Source organism: Microtus pennsylvanicus, chromosome 1, assembly GCF_037038515.1.
Source record: "Microtus pennsylvanicus isolate mMicPen1 chromosome 1, mMicPen1.hap1, whole genome shotgun sequence".
NCBI classification, from domain to species: Eukaryota; Metazoa; Chordata; class Mammalia; order Rodentia; family Cricetidae; genus Microtus; species Microtus pennsylvanicus.
The window spans coordinates 205,486,593-205,503,970 of record NC_134579.1 but is presented as its reverse complement, the minus strand read 5'-3'; the positions used below and the strand labels follow the sequence as shown (position 1 = coordinate 205,503,970).

At 44.7% G+C, this 17,378-nt stretch overlaps 1 protein-coding gene across 5 annotated transcripts in view; it reads right to left on the bottom strand.

Annotated features, from left to right (window-relative positions):
* The window catches only part of Plekhg1 (pleckstrin homology and RhoGEF domain containing G1), a 216,957-nt gene that overhangs the window by 117,852 nt on the left and 81,727 nt on the right, over positions 1–17,378 (bottom strand). The window contains exon 1 of one of the 5 annotated variants that reach the window (XM_075949686.1): positions 1,457–1,697. The exons of 3 other annotated variants lie outside the window; for them this stretch is intronic. The gene's annotated coding sequence lies outside the window, so the exon portion shown is untranslated. Of the gene's footprint in view, positions 1–1,362; positions 1,698–17,378 lie in introns of those variants that run through there. One more of the 5 variants, XM_075949696.1, reaches the window with a different exon arrangement.

The window sequence follows — 17,378 nt, the reverse complement described above, 5'->3', positions numbered from 1 at the left end:
TCCATCAATTTTGTGTCTTCTGCCCCTTTTGACTTCCTCCCAGAAGCCTGCCTAGTCTAGTCTCTTGCCCCTTAGGTTACCTCTCTACACAGCTGCTTTCCAACACTCCAAATGTGAGCTACTTTGCTAGGGTGGTTTGGTGGAGTTCACGAGGTCTAGGGATCAAATCCAAGCTCCTGCATTGATGCTTAGGCCTTTTAGGTTCTGACCTGGAACATACAACTCAACTTTCCCCACAAATGCCCTTTGTTCTTCACCCCACCCCACCTTTGCTCATAACACTGCCAGTCTCGAAGATGCCCCCCTTGATGCCCTGCAAATGTGGAAATCATCAACACTCAGCAAACGCGAGAACCACCCAGTTAGCTGGAATCTTGGAATGTGCCGATGGGCTAGTTTTACCACTGTCCTACTAGAAAAGCCAAATTAATAGAAAATCTTCAGTAGGGTATAGAAGTTTATGAGTTCAAAAATTACTAAAAGTATGACAAGAGCAAATATATAATTTTCGTTGGCTCCAATCTCAGAATTGATAGTATTCTCAATAATTTGGAAGGCCAAATTCAAATTTTACTTGCTTGGGGAAAACTATGCAGTTTCTTAAAAGAATTTCTTACCTAGATATCATTTAAACACCAATTTAATTCTGTTTATTCATATAATAGATGCATATATGAGTGTGTACATATTTAGTTTTATAAATATATTACTAAATGAAAATATATTATTTAAATATGTAAGTATATAACCACAATTATATATTTGATATCTATCATATGAGTATATAACATATGTAATATGCTTATATCCATAGATATTAAATATACACATATATTTGTATATGTGTCTTTCTATTTGTTTTCTCTAGGTCCCAAACACTACGAAGGGAGGAATAAAGTAAACCTTAGGGATTCCTTCAGACCCATTAGTCTTAGACCCAGCAGTTGCTCAGGAATACTTACTGACTCTGAGTCCCATGATTATTCCAATTAAACTAAAGGGCCCTTACCAAATGGTAATTACACAGTTAATTATGAGAAATACGGGAAAAGAATTATATAGCTAGGCTTAAACTAATTAAAATAAGTACAGGTCAGAGTATAAGTCTATTAAATTCCAACAGAAAATAGTAATAGATACAGTAAATTATTTAGAAGCATTATTCATTACCATTAATTATAAAATTGGGCTAATTTAATTTTTTTTGGTTTGCAAAGATAAAAATTCTTCTAGCCTATAAACAAACCAAGTATCAGCTTATAATCAGACAACTTTCTGTCTTTCACCCATGTCTGACGTTCCTAGACATCTGTTAAAAGCATAAACAGTTCAGTCAGCTTGGAGATGTCTAAAGCAGGGTACCTCACTGAGCTCCCAGGACTGAAGAAGAAAATGGGCTGGCGTTGGATTCACAGGATCCCAGACCATCCCCAGGTCCCAGCTCTTCCAAGCCTACCTGGACCCGAAGGAAGCCGCAAGGTTTGCTGGAATGCACAAGGGCCCAGCTGCGTTCGGCTAATGAGGATTCTCCCAGGTCCTCGCACACATCTGGGGATCAACTGATTTTTATCATCTGACTTAGCTGAGATTTAGAACCACTCCTCCCTAGGTGGGTGGCTGGGCTTGGGAAAGGAGAACCATCCCATTGAAACGGAGGAGAGGCTCCTCCCAGCTGCCAGAAAAGCAAACAGTGGTTTAGAGGAGGAAAAAAAAAATCTCAAAAATCGCTCCAACGTGATTACAGGCTGTCACTAAGACACGAGGAAGGAAGGGCTTTTTTTCCGACTACAGACTGTAAGCACAGAAATGATTATTTTATATTTGGGCCTATGGCAGTCTGCAAGCCTTTGAAATGTCAAAAGCGTTAATAACTTAAGTAATAACTACTGTGACTTGAAAAGTGTCAAGACAAGCACACAGGTCATCGACGCTTCCGGGGTTTCTGGATTTCTGACGCCTCACGTTTTCTGTTCCTGAAGCCTCTGCTCTCAAATGCCTACGGTGTGCCCACTCTGGCGGGACGCTGGCCATGTTGGATTTAGACACTATCAAGCCAAAGAGGTTTGGCTGGGCTCATCAGCTAGATAAAGCAGGGGTGGGGGCACTTTAGGGGGTCTAAATATGGCAAGTTTCAAACGCTACGTTGAAACTGAGCAACAGAACCTACAAACCCAGTTGGGTGTTCACTAGAGCCAGGGTTCCTGGAAGAGGCCACCTTGAGGACAGGAGACAGAGTTTCTGAAATAACGCTCTAAGTCTCCTTATTCCAGCTGGCATAAAAGGGTTCCTGGAGTTGTAGTAGATTATGTTCCAGTGTGTCTGCTCCTGAGACTAGCACTGAGAAAGAACGACCAGCAGACAGCGCCTGGAGCAGCTATGATGCTAAAGAGCTTGCTGCAAGTCAAACAGCACAGCTTAGAATCTGGAATGCCCATCATCTGGATCCTCCGCAGCCAGCCATGCTACTCCTAAAGCAATGCACCAGACCTTGAGAGATTTCCTGAGTTGATCTTTTAAGATCTGTTTCATAGTTTAATTGTGTGTGTGTGTGTATTTTGCACATGTGCAGGTGCCCACAGAGGACAGAGGCATCAGAGACCCCTGGCCCGGGAGTTACAAACAGTTGTGAGCTGCCCAACTGCAAGAGCAGTAAGCCCTGAGCTGTCGCAAGCCCCTGGGTCGACTTCTGACATAATGTAGTGAAATGCTGATGATGTATAAATTAGTGACTCTGCAGAGTGTGACATCAACTGTCACTATACAATTTTATGTCATAATAAAATATCACTGTTCTAGGAAACAGCATGAAAACATAAAGACCCATTCACTTTTATGTAAAATCCCTTTCCTGGTACCTAAGAGAGACTTAAGAAGTCATTCAGTCTAGGCCAGCATAAAGGGGCACGCCTTTAATTTTGGCAGGTGGATCTCTGAGTTGGAGGCCAGCCTGGTCGACATAGAGTTTCAGGACGGCCTGGGCTACGTAGTAGAAACATGTCTCAAAACAAACAAAAGAATAAGTAAATAAAAATTTTAAAATATTCAATCTATCTCAAAAGAATATGTTGCCTCTTCTGGACCAGGCATAAGAGAAGAAAAGAGTCTAGGAAATGATTTATAGGACTGGAGAGATGGCTCAAAGGAAGAGTGTGCAAACATGAGGACCCAAGTTCAACTTCTTGAATCCATATAAAAGTCCAGTGTGGCAGTGGCATGACGCAAGCTGATCCCTAGGGGCTTGCTGTCCAGCCAGCGTAACTCCAGGTTCAGGGAAAGATCTCGCACCCCACAAAACAAGGTCAAGATTAATGAAGAAAGAATCTACCATTGATCTCTGACTGCCACCTGAGTTTGCATAGGCAAGACTACCCACGCACATGTATGTGTATACCTCTCTCTCTCTCTCTCTCTCTCTCTCTCTCTCTCTCACACACACACACACACACGCATGCACACATGTACGCACACACACATGCACCCTAAAAATGATTTATCTGTGGTCATTATCTTTACAGAACTAACCGAAAATAAAGAGCCTCTTATATTTACATTTTAAATATAAAAATTGTCCGTGGATCAACAAACAAACAAAAACCAACCCAAAGGCGGCTAGGATCAGCTTGGGCATTAAAGAATGCATAATGGGGAGAGAATAAAACGAAAGAGAATTACATGAGTCTGACTTGCTAGCTATGAAGAGGAAAGGATCTCTATGTGGATGACTTGAAAACATCAACCCAAGTGACGGGTCAGAAAGGGGGGCTTATCGGATAATCCTCCTTATATGAAACACTTAGAACAGGTGAACTCAGAGACAAGAAGCAGATGTGAGGGTATCCAAGGCATAGTGAGCTGAGGATAGACAGGACAACATCCATAAGGCACACCCTGAGAAACCACAGTGATGGCCATGCCCTGGTTTGGACATAATGAATGTTGATGGCCTCAATAGTACCTACACTTAAACACACTTAAGATGGCAAATTTTATGTTCTTTGCATGTTCTATAACAACTTTAAAAAAGGTACAATGTTGTATCCCAGAAGCCAGTGACTCCAAATGGATGAGTTATGCCTCAATAAGACTGCTCCAAACCCATAACAGGTACAGGGCAAAGCTGGGTAGGAAGAGAAACCTTGAATGTTCTTGTACAGTATGGCAACTGTCATCAACAACATGTAAGTGCAGATTTCAAAATAGCCAGCAGAGAGGATTGTGAATGTCCCCAGCACAGAGAAATGACAAATGACAGAGGTGATAGCTATGCCAGCCTGATCTGACCACTATGTACAGCCCACATACATGAACACATCACACCGTACCCATAAACATGTATACAAATATATAGTTAAAAAATTAAATATCTGGGGCTGGAGAGACGGCTCAGAGCTTAAAAGCACAGACTGTTCTTCCAGAGGTCCTGAGTTCAATTCCCAGAAACCACACGGTGGTTCACAACTGTCTGTAATGAGATCTGGTACCCTCCATGCCAGAATACTGTATAATAAATAAATAAATAAACATCCCTAAAAATTAAATATCTTTACGTATTCCTTTAAAACCCCCCAATTCTTGACAAGTTAGCTGTTATTTTGCTGCCTCACAAGGCTCGAATATTGTTACAGAATGTTACCATTGTGTCAGGAGAGTTAGGGACAAGAGAGAAAACTTTGCTCCCAGAGTGTGAGAACCCCCACATCAGGTCCTACTTTGCCACTATAAGGAGGCCATAGCTCCTGAGGCTCCTCCCCTGAGCTCTGCTTCCTGAGCTGTGGGACAAAGCCGCAGAGGCAGGTGCTGAGCTTTTGAAACATCTTGGCTCACATCCCTAATGGGTCCCCTTTAGCAGTTTAGAATGTGACTGGCCTTCTAGCTCCTTCCATCTTTCGGATACCTGGCTAAAAGAATGAATTACTTTCCCTCCTACAATAAATATACTTAGACTATTTTAAAAACAGTTTCTTAGTTTGATCCTCCTCCTCCTCCTCCTCCTCCTCCTCCTCCTCCTCTTCCTCTTCTTCTTGAGACAGAGTCTCACGTGCTCCAGGCTGGCATTCAATTACCTGAAGATGAACTGTCCCACTTTCCCAGGACAAGGATTGCAGGCATGCACCACTGTGCCTGACTTACGTGGTACAGGGGACTGAACCCAAGGCTTGTTGTGTGCTCGCAAGGACTCTGCCAGCTGAGCTACATTCCAAGCCCTGGCTTGAATCTTCCCGCACATAGTTAGTTAGCCTGAAGAACATGGGACAAAGCCACAACTCTACAAATGACAACATTTAGCTTTTAAACCACTTTAAACTGGTAGTTAGATAGGATCTGATAGCCCACACTTGTAATCCTAGGGCAGGGAGATGAGCGGCAGTAGGGGTTGAGACAAAGATCTTGAACTTGAGGTAAGCCTGGGCTACCTAACAAATTCAAGGGACCCTATATTAAAACCAAATAAGTAGGTGAGCTATGTAGATCAAGAGTGTACAGTGCCTAGGAAAAAACAGCTGGAAGTCCCTGGCTTTCAACATGCGCTGTGATGAAAGAAAAACTCCATTTACTGCTTAGGAAGTTTGGGGACTCAGGGTCAGAGAGAAGCCCTTTGAGGGGCAGCCAGCCAGCTCTGAAAGCTCCTGGGAGCTTGTTACTGCTGGGTGCCAACTCGCTTCCCCAGCTGGCTCCCAGCCTCTCCATAGGTCAGCCAGAAAGACCAAACAGTTCTAAGTAAGCATCTTTAGAAGTTCAAGGTTTAGACAGAAGAGAATGAGGTCAGATATTTCCAAAAGCGTTTTTCCCCCCGCTGAAAGTTTACTTCAGAAAGGACAAGAACTTTTGAACCAGGTGAACATGAGGCCTGTGTCTCAGAACAATAGAAATGAAATAAAAATAGTTTAAATATTAAAAAGTAATTAGTGGGAAACCAGGAGTTAAGTACTTTGCCAATTTCCCGTATGAGAGTAACAAAGTCATAGAATTTAGGCTAAAAGCTGCCAGGAGCCAGCTCTGTCCCTTCTCTCTCTGTGTGCCCAAACCTCTGAACAAGGTTCTACTTTCAAATAGAAGCTTTTGAAGTAAAGGGGTACAGGAATAAATAGTTTTGCTTTGTGTCCTCTGAAGGCTCCTCAGTCTTTGATGAGGAAAAGAAATACATCACCCCACAAGCAAGTCAGCTAGAATTTATATAAGCTAAGAAAAAACAGACTGTAGAGCAAGCAAGCTTGTGACCATCTCCCCGCGTCCTTTTTTAAAAAATTATCCAGCCACACCAAAGCATTAACAACATACCCTGAATCCGAATTCCACCTTGCCTCTGTGGGGTAGGGTGCTTTGATTCGGCTCTTCGAGGGGAGCTCCGATTCCTCCACCCTCTGACCAGTGTGCCCACCATGGTGGTGGAGAGCATGCTCCTGTGGTCTTGCTGGGGTGGAGGACAGCCTGGTAGGCTGCCGCCGGCAGGAGGATCACATCCTCCTGGAAGGTGCTCCACCCAAGGGAGACAGGCCTGGGCAGTTCCTCCCACCTCGTCCTCCACCCACATCCTCTCTTGCTTGTGTCACGAGACCTCTCTCAGGAGGCCCGGGGAAAGTATGGGAGACGAGGCAAGAAAAATTAGACAACAGCAGAAACTACAGATGAGAGACTGGAACAGAGGCAAGTGAGGACGCGAACAGCCGATTCAGACAGGTGTCAATTTATGGATCAGGTACAGGATTGCTGCTTTTGATTTTTTTTTTCTAAAAACAAATTTCAACATTGAAAAACGGTTGTGTGAGAGGTGAGGTGGAGTTTGTGCCGGTTTGCCTCAGCGCACCTTTCTCTACCATACCGGAAGCACTTGCGGTTAACCCTTTCTCTGGGGACCATGCTTCTACCGCAACTGAACTGGTTCGCAATCTGAGTGTTTACTTTAAGCATTGTTTTACATCAGTTTGTGGGGATGGAGAGGTTACAAGGTTTAGTAGTTCACAGCCATGTGTATTCTCAGAGAGTTTTCAAAAATGAGCTGTTTGCCATGGTCTAATTATCTCACTTTATGAGCTAACTAGAGAGGCCTCTGGGAGTATGGAGGAGGCTACCCTAATAGAGCACGCTGCTCACAGGTGCCCCCTACTGGTCAACATACTAGGTACACACAGGTGAGAGAAGAAAAAAAAACGGCACTAAATAAAGCTGGGGAGGAGGGGACCAGGCAAGTAGTTCCAGAAAGCTCTGGAATCCCTTCAGTACCTCTGGATCCTATATCTATTCAGCCTAGGTGGAAAAGACCAAGACTGGATTAAATGCAGGTAGCACAGAGGCACTGATAGTTACTGTCATTGTGACTTTTTATGATTAGTTACTAGAATGATCTATGTATATAATTTCACATCTTCTCTTTTCCCAAGATACATCTTGGCTAATTTAAATAAACTTAAGATTGCATCTTCATAAGATAGATAAATTACACGAATGTCTTGAACTTGATCACAGACTTTTTAAAAAAAAAAAGGCTATAGTTTCCACAGCCATGTATCAGGACACACACTTTACATATGCAGTATAGATTTGGTTGACAATATTCCCTACTATTTCGACTCTCACCCAATACTGCCCAATTTTCTTTTAATAGAATCACTAACACACATTAAGTTTTGCTGTGCCGTTTCTGTGTGATCCTCCCCAAAATCTAAGAAAACGTTGGTATCATTTGCAGAGAAGGGCAGTAGACATGGAGGGTGGGGATTCAGATATTTAAAATTTCAGTAGCATGAAACCCAGAAGCTCTGGAGTTCATTCATACCACACCTCAGGGTTAGATCAGTCCCACACAGGGGTGGAAAGGGGTACATGACAGGAAGTCCAGGTCCTGGTCCCCCTGTGGTGGGGGGACATCTCCATTCTTTTATGGAATGGTGGTTCCCTCTTCCCTTTTCCATGAGCAGCTCTGGCCACCGAGGGATGAGCTGAGCTGGGGAGGTTCGGAGACAGAGCTACTTAAGAGAGTGCTATAACTTACAGGGAAAAGGGCACCAAAGGCCGCGGGGAGCTCTGTTTCCTACCACACCCAGACTCACAAAGACAGGCTCAACCTGCCTTCTGATGAGGCTACTCCCTGCTTAAGTGGTGTGACTTCTGGAGAAGGATGACATAGAGCCAGGATGGGCATCGACAGAGGCCCTGAGGTGTGGTCCAGAGTCTCATCAGGGGACCGAGTAAGGAGGCAGAAACATGGCTGTGAATTACCTGGCGATGTTTCTATTTGTATCCAACTTTAAGGGGCGAAATAGGCTGGGTAAAGAGTGGTTAGCATTATAGAGGAGTCTCTGTCCACACATGCAGAAGTCACCTTTGCCCTCCTTAGCGTAACGTGCAAGAGACAACAGCATTACCAAAAGCAAAGGATTAGGTAGTAAGTCCACAAGGCACTACCAACGCCCTCCTATGAACCTGTTCTCTAACCACAACTGCCGCTATATCACTGAAAGTCCATCTCCAAAGGGCATAGGACACATAGGGCTTTTGGTTAAGGCCATTTTGAAAACGCTGCAAACTGCCCAAATTCAGACACTCACATCCCTGCAGAGCCACTGCAGAGAGCCACCAGAGGGGACCGGGAAGTTCGTGAGGAAGAAGGCAAGAGAGGACAGAGGATGTGGCAAATACAATTTTCTAACCCCCACCCAACGTCCCCAAACTCCCTGAGCCCTCATCTTCCCGAGCTGTCCAATCACAGAACTTCCCCTTAGCTGTTGTTACATCTGTCTCAATCAATGGCTATCCCACAGCCCCAGTGGGCCTCAGAAACACCTCACTGGCTTCTCAGGACTTTCCCTGAAAGGGCTCCTTCTGGTCATGTCTTGACACGTGCCAGGAGGTTCATAATTGCTTCAAGAAGTCAGGGCCCAAAGCCTTTATCAGGGTTTTGTCCAGCACAGTGTGCAACAACAAGACACAGTTCTTGTCTCCACACACATCCTTTCGTCTCTCCATGAACCTCGCTTGCTTCTACCTCAGGGACCACCCTGGTGGCGTATGCTATCTGCTGGCATTACTTGTCCTTGACCAGTTCCACTTCCCTTCATAATTCTCATGGTTCTCTTACCTGTGATGTTTTGGCCCAGAACACAATTTGTCAACAGTGTCCTGCCTCTTCCACCCGCCCCACAGAGAGCTACTCTCAACACTACTGAGAAAGGATCCACGGGTAAACTCGGTTCGGATTACACAGCAGCCCTCGGCACTATGCCGTCCTCCGCTTGCTGGTGGCAGCAGACGGGCACTCAAGATGCACAGTTTTCCCGGCAGGAAGCTGAGCAATGGCCGTGACGACTGTGAGAATCGAGGACAGGAAGAGGAAGTAGAGTAATGTCCTGCCTGTGAGGTCAGCTCCACCCTTCCCAGTCCTTACAAAGGCCCTTCCTTAAACAGGTCACCCTGCAGGAGAGCTGTGTTCTTCCGCCAAGATATAGGGCAAGGGCGTGAGATCATTCTTCCCCCAAGATCTGTCTTCTTTTACCAACACTCTGGTTGCCCCTTGCAAAAGGCGTGCGCGTGCATCGTGCGTGCGTGCGTGCATGATGTCTAGACAGGATAACTAGAAAACAAGAATCACTCTAAAGGGGGCTGGGAACTCAGTGTCTCTTAAACAGTCGTTCGTGGGCATTTGCTTGTGACTTCTTATGGTGACGACGAGCTAGTCACAAGCTTTTATATTTTATAGACGCAAGTACTGGCCACCCTCGGCAGGGAGACAAGAGCTGAATCAGGCCATGTGCCTCTTGGACTTACTGTGACTCTGGGCACCAGGGGACACTTGGCAAAAGCTGATTGAAGAGAGGCCTGCTTTGCCTGGATGGATGACTGTCACCGTGAAAATGTGCACTAAGCTGCTGGGATTAAGTAGGCTTGCTGTCTCTAGCAAATATTCAACCTCCTCCTGCTCTTTCCAGGAGAGGCTGCTGGAGTGAGGGTAGGGCTGTGTGGGGTATATTTCTCCCTCAGTACTGGTTTTTAAACATTATTTATTTTTATGAGAATGGGTGCTTTGCCTGCATGTATGTTTGTGCACCGCATGTGTGCAGGGCTTGTTGAGATCAGAAGAGGACATGGGATCCCTTGGACTAGGCCCTACAGAGAGCTATGAGCCACCACGTGGCTGCTGGGAATCCAAACTGGGTCCTTTGGAAAAACACTCATCTCTCCAGTCTAGTACTGATTTTTTAATTAATTAATTTGTTTTAAAATTATTTTAAAAAATAAAATAAAATAAAATAAAATTATTTTTTACAACCCATTGCAGTTTCCCCTCCCTCCTTCTCTCCCCAGTACCTCCCCCTACGTTCCTCTGCCCCCTCTCCCACTCCTCCTCTCTCCAGAAAAGGGCAGGTCTCCCATGAATATCAGTCAAACATGGCATAGCAACGTGCAGTAAGACTCGGTACATCCCCTTGTATTAAGGCTGAATGAAGTGTCCCGGTGGGAGGAGTAGGGTCCTAAGCACAGGCAAAAGAGCCCCGCTCCCCCTGTTGGTCCTACAAGAAGACAAAGCTACACAACTGTAATGTATATTCAGAAGGCCTAGATGAGTTCCCTACAAGCAGCCCACTTCTGACCCTGCCTGGAGGGCCAGGACCCAGAGGCTGGATAGCCCAGAGACCCAGAATAGAACCAAACACGACTGGGGAAAGGAGACAGAAGTCAATGAAATGATTTCTAATGATGACCTGCTAGACTCCTAGATTGGTGCCTAACCCAATGGTCATCAGAGACTTCATCCAGCAACTGATGGAAACATGCAGAGACCCCCAGCCAAACATTAGGCGGAGCTCAGGGGTCCTGTAAAAGAAGGAGCGGGAGGATCGTAGGAGCCGTCTGGCTTGCTGAGCTCTGTCAATGAAGTTCTGCCCTGGACTTGCCAATGGTTTTTGAGCAAAGGATTACATGTAGCGGTGATGGCTGTGTGTTGCTAACAGCTCGAGGGTCTAGGAAATAATCCTGTTTTCTAACCAAGATGTGCAGTTACTGGTCTGTGGAGTTCTCGACATGAAGAGTATGGAAGAAAACAGCAATTTTTAAAAGAGAGAAATGAAAAAGATGACATTTAATCGCTTCTTGTCTGTAAGTATCTAACTGTTCCTGAATTAGATGCGGTGCAACGTTCATCATCTAGGCTGACCACAAGAGCAAGGCCAACAGAATCGACTAACCTATGTCCACAGGGGCTCACAGAGACTAAACCATCACTATGTTTCATTTGATTTCCCTTGAGTCTGGACTGCGTGAGTTCCTCGTCTCTACTTTTTAAAAATTATCTTATTATTTATGTGTTATGGGTGTTTTGCCTGCGTGTCTATTTGTGCACCTTTTCCCTGCCTAGTACTTAAGGAGACCAGAAGAGCCCCTGGAACTGGAGTCACAGATGGTTGTGAGCCACCCTGCGAGTGCTGGGAATAGAACCCAGGTCCTCCGGAAGAGCAGTCAGTGATCTTAACCACTGAGCCCTTTCTCCAGCCTCTCCTGGTCTCTATTTAACCCCTCCTCTTCCACCCACACACATCTCTTGGAGGCCTTAATCAAGAGTTGGACAGGCGTGACACGACCTCCAAAGCTAACGGTGAGAGCTTGATTTCTGCCTGTCTTGCTTCTGACTTTCCAGTTCTCTAATAGGTTCAAAACCCAATTAGACCAAACTGTCTTTGATGCTTTGACACTAGGCATCTAACAAATTGGCTTCTTGACATGTTATTTTGAGGAACATAATAACTCCTGAAGATGGACGCTTCTGACTGACGCTGCCTAGCAAACACAGACCATTTGTTTTTACCTTGCTAGTCTATACTGAATGGCTGAATGTTACAGCAAGCTTTTCTATTCTAGCAGCTGGCTTCTATTATGGTTATGAGCAGCGTTGGTGCAGTGTTTATATTGAAAGAGGATTCAGCTTATGATGACATTGACATGAATGAGTGGCTCTTTCTCCAACATCTTGCATGGCATGCAAGGTTCTCCCAAGCAGGGCTCAGTCCTTGCCCTGTAAGCACATGGCTGGTGGTCTCACAAGGACATTATGGCCAAATAATGGATATATAGGTGACTCTACCAGGCAGGTGGTTTTGAGTGGCCCCTGATCTATACTGCTGTGGGATTTGGGGAGCAGGTGTGCTGAAAGAGAGCATTAACTGTATGCAATGGAGTCTTGAGGCCAGTAGGCTCTACAGACAGCCATGGGAGGTGTGGCAGGGCGGCAGCAAGCTCTGCCTATCCTACAGCGAACTCGTGGCTTTACACCATTAATGCCTGGCCTATGGAGCTGTGCCTGGATAGCTCTGGAGACCATTCTGTGTTCAAGGCCAGGAAGAAACTGAGAAGGCCCGAAGTCAAGATTCCTACTGTGCACCCACAGCTGTGGTTTTCCCCGCCCAATGGGACCACACATTTGCCTGGCTTGCTGAGTTCTCTCGATGAAGTTCTGTTCTGGATTTGGCAATGATTTTATGAGCACAGGACTGTACGTAGCTACGGCAGCTGTATCTTTATCTGCTCCAGGGTCTAGGATATAATCCTGTTTTCTAAACACACGGTACGGCTATTGGTCTGTGGGATTCTCAAAATGTAGAGTGGGGAAGAAAACAGCATCCTTTTCTTTTTTAGAGAGAAATGGAAAGAATGAGGCTTAGTTCTTGTCTGTCAGCATGAAGCACACTTGGGCTGAACTGCTCCTGAACTGGGTGCAGTGCAACGTCTGCCTGTCTCTTACAGGCGCAACACACAGTTTGGCCCTCAATGGTGAGCGGTCACACAGAGGTGAAAAACACAGGCGACAGTAATACACACAGTTTCTGCTCACATGACCCAATCTGGGGGGAAGGGAATGTCACTCGCGAGTTCATTTAGGATTTAGATTCTCTCACAGATAAACATTCTTCATTTGCTCTCACGGTGTCTCCTCTCCTACAGACCGAATGGTGGGAAAATGTGCCCATCACACCAGACTTTTCCATCTATGCTCACCTCCCTTTGACTCCGTACAGCATCTCCCAGCAGTCAGCGCTTCTCTTTCCAGTTCCATCCCGTCGGGCTTTCCCACCGCAACAGTTCTCTGTGGATGTCACTGCCTAATCCAGTTGGTATTTACTAGTGTCTTTCTCATGTCAATCCCTGGCAGTGTCTAACATGTTTGCCCACTGCTTTCTTCTCAGAGCAGTGTCCCTGTAACCTGGCTCTCCTCCTACCTCCACCGACATTCTTTCTCAGTCTCTCTTGCAGCATCAGCCGGAACTCATGACTCAGATAGTGTCGGCTTTAGTGTCTGAGCACAAAGGCCGGGATAACCAAGTGACTGCTCCATATGCCAGCTTTGAGACTTCACAGGAAACGAAGACCCACTATGCTCAGAATGAAATACAGTCATCCTCAGAGCCCAAGTCCCCGGCCAGCGAATGGCACCACCATGGTGGTGCCCCGGCCACCTTACTTTTTCTTCTTCACTCCAGACAGTCAAATCATTACCACCTCCACCCAAGCTTTCCACTCCTCAATTCTCTCTTACAAAGCCGTCCCTTAATCTCTCTCAGGCTATCTCATGTCTGTCCTAGAAGAATGGCCTAGTAACTGCCTCCTGGATGGGACAGATTATTGCGCCACTGTCTTCCAAATTGCAAAGCTGATGTCACCCCACCCTGGACACTCTTCCCTGCCTTCTCATTTATTCTAGGATAACGATCAAGACCTTTAATGTGTCTCAACCCATTTTTCCTTGCTAGCCTTCCCAGATTTGATCCAAATACCTTCCAGGCCCATTAGTCTTCTCAAGGATTTCCTAGGGCTCTTGGTCACTCCACGTCACTTTAAGGTACCTACTTCAGCTGCTGCTAATCTGTCAGAATTGTCTCTGACGTCACCTGCTCAGAACAATACCTGCACTTTTTCTTCCTTGTATTTATAATTTACAATCACTATTTGGTTACCAGCCTTTTCCCCCACTAGGCCCCCACAGTGAGAGTACATTTTTAGCCACCTTAACTTCCCAGCATATGGATCGGGACCTGGAACTTAGTACCTAGTCAATGAAAATTTGTGGAATAAACGAATGAAGGAATTGAATTGAATGAATGAACAACCATTATGCTCTGGAGATGTCAGTATAACTAGTGAATAAGATATTTTTATTATCAGTGTTGTAATTTTAAAAAAGCTATTGTTATTAGATACTAAGTTCTGATAAGGAAATCCCACAAATGTCGAATCATTCCCATGGGAAAACAGGATTTGTTTTATGATGTTTCCTTATTGGATGGATTCTTCAAAGAGAGAGCCGGGGTGGGATGTGAGACGCCCACACTTACCTCCAACTTGGATTAAGCATTTACGTCTTCTCTATCTTTAGAAGTGCTGCATTGATAGGCACAGCCATAAAGCTTGTGAAATCTAACTGTGCCTTTAGATTCATTATAAGATCAAAACATAGGTGAAAACATAAAAGAACTGTTTAATGTTCCTCTTGTTGAGGATAGAAAGGAGATGGAGAGATTGTTAAGTGGTTAACAATATTTGCTGCTCTTGAAGAAGAACCAGATTTGATTCTTAGCATCTCTATTAGATGATTCATCCTGTCTATAACTGCAGTTCCAGGGTATCAAATGCCTACTTCTGACCTCTGTGGGTACCTACATGCATATGGTATACCTACATGCATCCACATTGCACACACACACATGCATGCACAGGGTACACAAGCTTACATGCAAACCCAACACACATAGCAGTAAATACAAATCTTTAAAAAGACACAGACATTTAGAAATAATGGCCATGAATGGAGCTATCTCACAGTCAACCCCTAAAATATTAGAAAAATTATTTTCATTCATTTTTTTTGCTAGAACAAAGGAAAAAAACTATGTAATATTATGTCATCTTCACTGATATATAAAATTTAGTAAGAATTTATTTGACATTGGTTTTGAAAGAAACTATTTTTTAATATTTTTGTCCCCCCCCCCAGAGGATTATTATTTATTTTCTCAATAATGAAAGGTAGTGAGTTATTGGCTTGCAGTTCCGTGGGTTTCAGTGACTTAGGATTTCAAAGACAACAATGATGTCCCCAAATGGTAAAACCCACCTGCTCAGCCACATTTGAAAGGCATCTGAAAATGTTTATCTTTGATTCAAATACTCCTTTGGCTCTCATGGTTAGAGCAGATTTCAAACAAGACCTCAATATCTGGCAGCTGGAAAGAGCCATCTGCTCTGGCCAAACCTTTGTTAATTGTAATTCTACCCTGAAATTTGAACCCTATAAAAACCAGGAACTCTGTGGAAGGTTGGTAGAGAATTGTAAGCCAGAGAATGTGCCAACTTTTCTCTTTCTCTTTTAAGAGTATGTGGATTAATTACAAAGTGCAGATTGACTGGGGTTAGCCTTTCTCCTTGCCTGCACAAAATTAATTCCTACCACTTACATCAATTAGATTGGGTCAAGATGGGTAATTCAGGCGGGACCTAATATAAAAAGTCCTGTTTGCCGGAGCTTCTGAAGCTAACATGGGGCTGTTAGGAAGTCACTCCTGTTTACGTGTGGAGGATTATTTAAGGCACTAGGAGCTGGTCTCTTTTGTCCTTGCTTTATGGAATTACTGAAGCGACACTGGAGAATTCAAGTTCCATCAGGAGTGGTTTAAAACATTGGTCAGCAAAGAGTGAGAACCCTTGCTTACTTTTTCTTGATGCGGGGGCTTCATTTTGACTTATTGCAGCAGGGAGCGCTCATAAGAACCTTATTTCTGGCATTTTTTTAAGGTAGGGGATAAGTTAAAAGCTCTTATTCCCAGACAGGAAAATTCTCACCAGGACTTCACTATGACCTCCAATGGTCTACAGCCCCCCGCCCCGCTTCTATTGTGGCTCTCAAATACATCAGTCCCCAAACCAGAAGAAGGGGAATGTAGACATTTTTTTCTGATAGACAAATTAACAAAATAACAAAAGAAGACATCATTCTGGTGGTCTATCAAGGTGGTAAACATGCTAAACAATTTTGTCCCAACTCAAGTAGAAAAGAAACTGTGCGGATACCACAGCTCAGGATTTAGAATCCCCTCTTCTATTGTCCCTGCTTTCTACACAGGGGGATGCACCAGGTATTGTGGAGAGCACATACAAGGCCTCCAACCTGGGGCATCACTCTCAACCTTGGGTAGCTTTTCTTTTATATTATATCAGGTGCTAGTAACTTATTTGCTTTAAATAATTCTTTTTTTAATTTTAATTTATTTATTTATTAAAGATTTCTGTCTCTTCCCCCCCACCGCCTCCCATTTCCCTAATGCTTAACTTCCCATTAGGAAAATGAAGTTTATCTTTAGAGATAAGAGATCAACGTAAAAGTATTCTATGAAGAGAGTCGAGACTCCCTGTAATTTTGTGAATAAGAAAAACTGAAAGTTGAGATTGAAGGCGCAGGGCCTTCCGCCAAACCCACCCATGGCACACTGTTGATGCTGCACACAGCCTGGGGCAGTGTGCGTCACAGGTGTGTGGTGTGTCACATCCTCTAGCCCTGGTTCTGCTGCTCATGTGTGTGCCACCTTAGGGAAGTCTCTGCAGCCTACAGCTTCGCCAACTGTGTATTAATAAATGGCACCAGGAGTAAGGGAAGGAAGCCAGTAAGGCAGATGGGAAAACCTCACCAAGGAGCTGTTGCTATTGGGTGGGAGAGAAGAAACTGTCAGGTTAGGTTTACACAGAGAACTTCACCTCCCTTGCTGGCTAACATGTTGAGTGCCCAGCATGCCACCTGCAGTTACTACACATTCCTCATGGGCTCTGCTATGCCAATTCACACGGAAGTTTTGAGTTCACCTCAGGGTTCTCAAGCAGCAAACCATTCCCAAGTTGTGTGCACATTCTGGAGGAAGTGTTTGAGGTAGAGCCTAGCTTTGCAACTGGAAATAAAAGTGAAGACCAGGCAACTCCCTCCCTCCCCATCTAAGGCCACAGACAGCGAGCATTGGAACCTTGCTGACTGGTGCTGCTCCATCCTGGCAGCTACGCCATTCTTATACAAAGGCCTGAATCCACATCCCCTTCCCTGGAGCAGGCTGGTTCTGCAAAATTCAGAGGGGAGCGAGGCCGGGCTCTGAGCTCATGCATTCTGTCATCACTATTAGAATAAAATAGCAATTATCCAGACCCCTCAAGAGACGAGAAGATCTGCCTACCTAAACCTTCTGGTAACATCAGGGTTACCCTAAAACCCCCTTTCAACCCGTTATTTTTTCTCTCTCTCTAACCCGGGTCATACAAGTTCTCACTTCCATAAGTAAGCATGGCATCCGAACTGTAATTTGACCTTCCTCTGATGATTCAGACATGTGTTCAGTCTCAGGATCAGCCCCATGAAC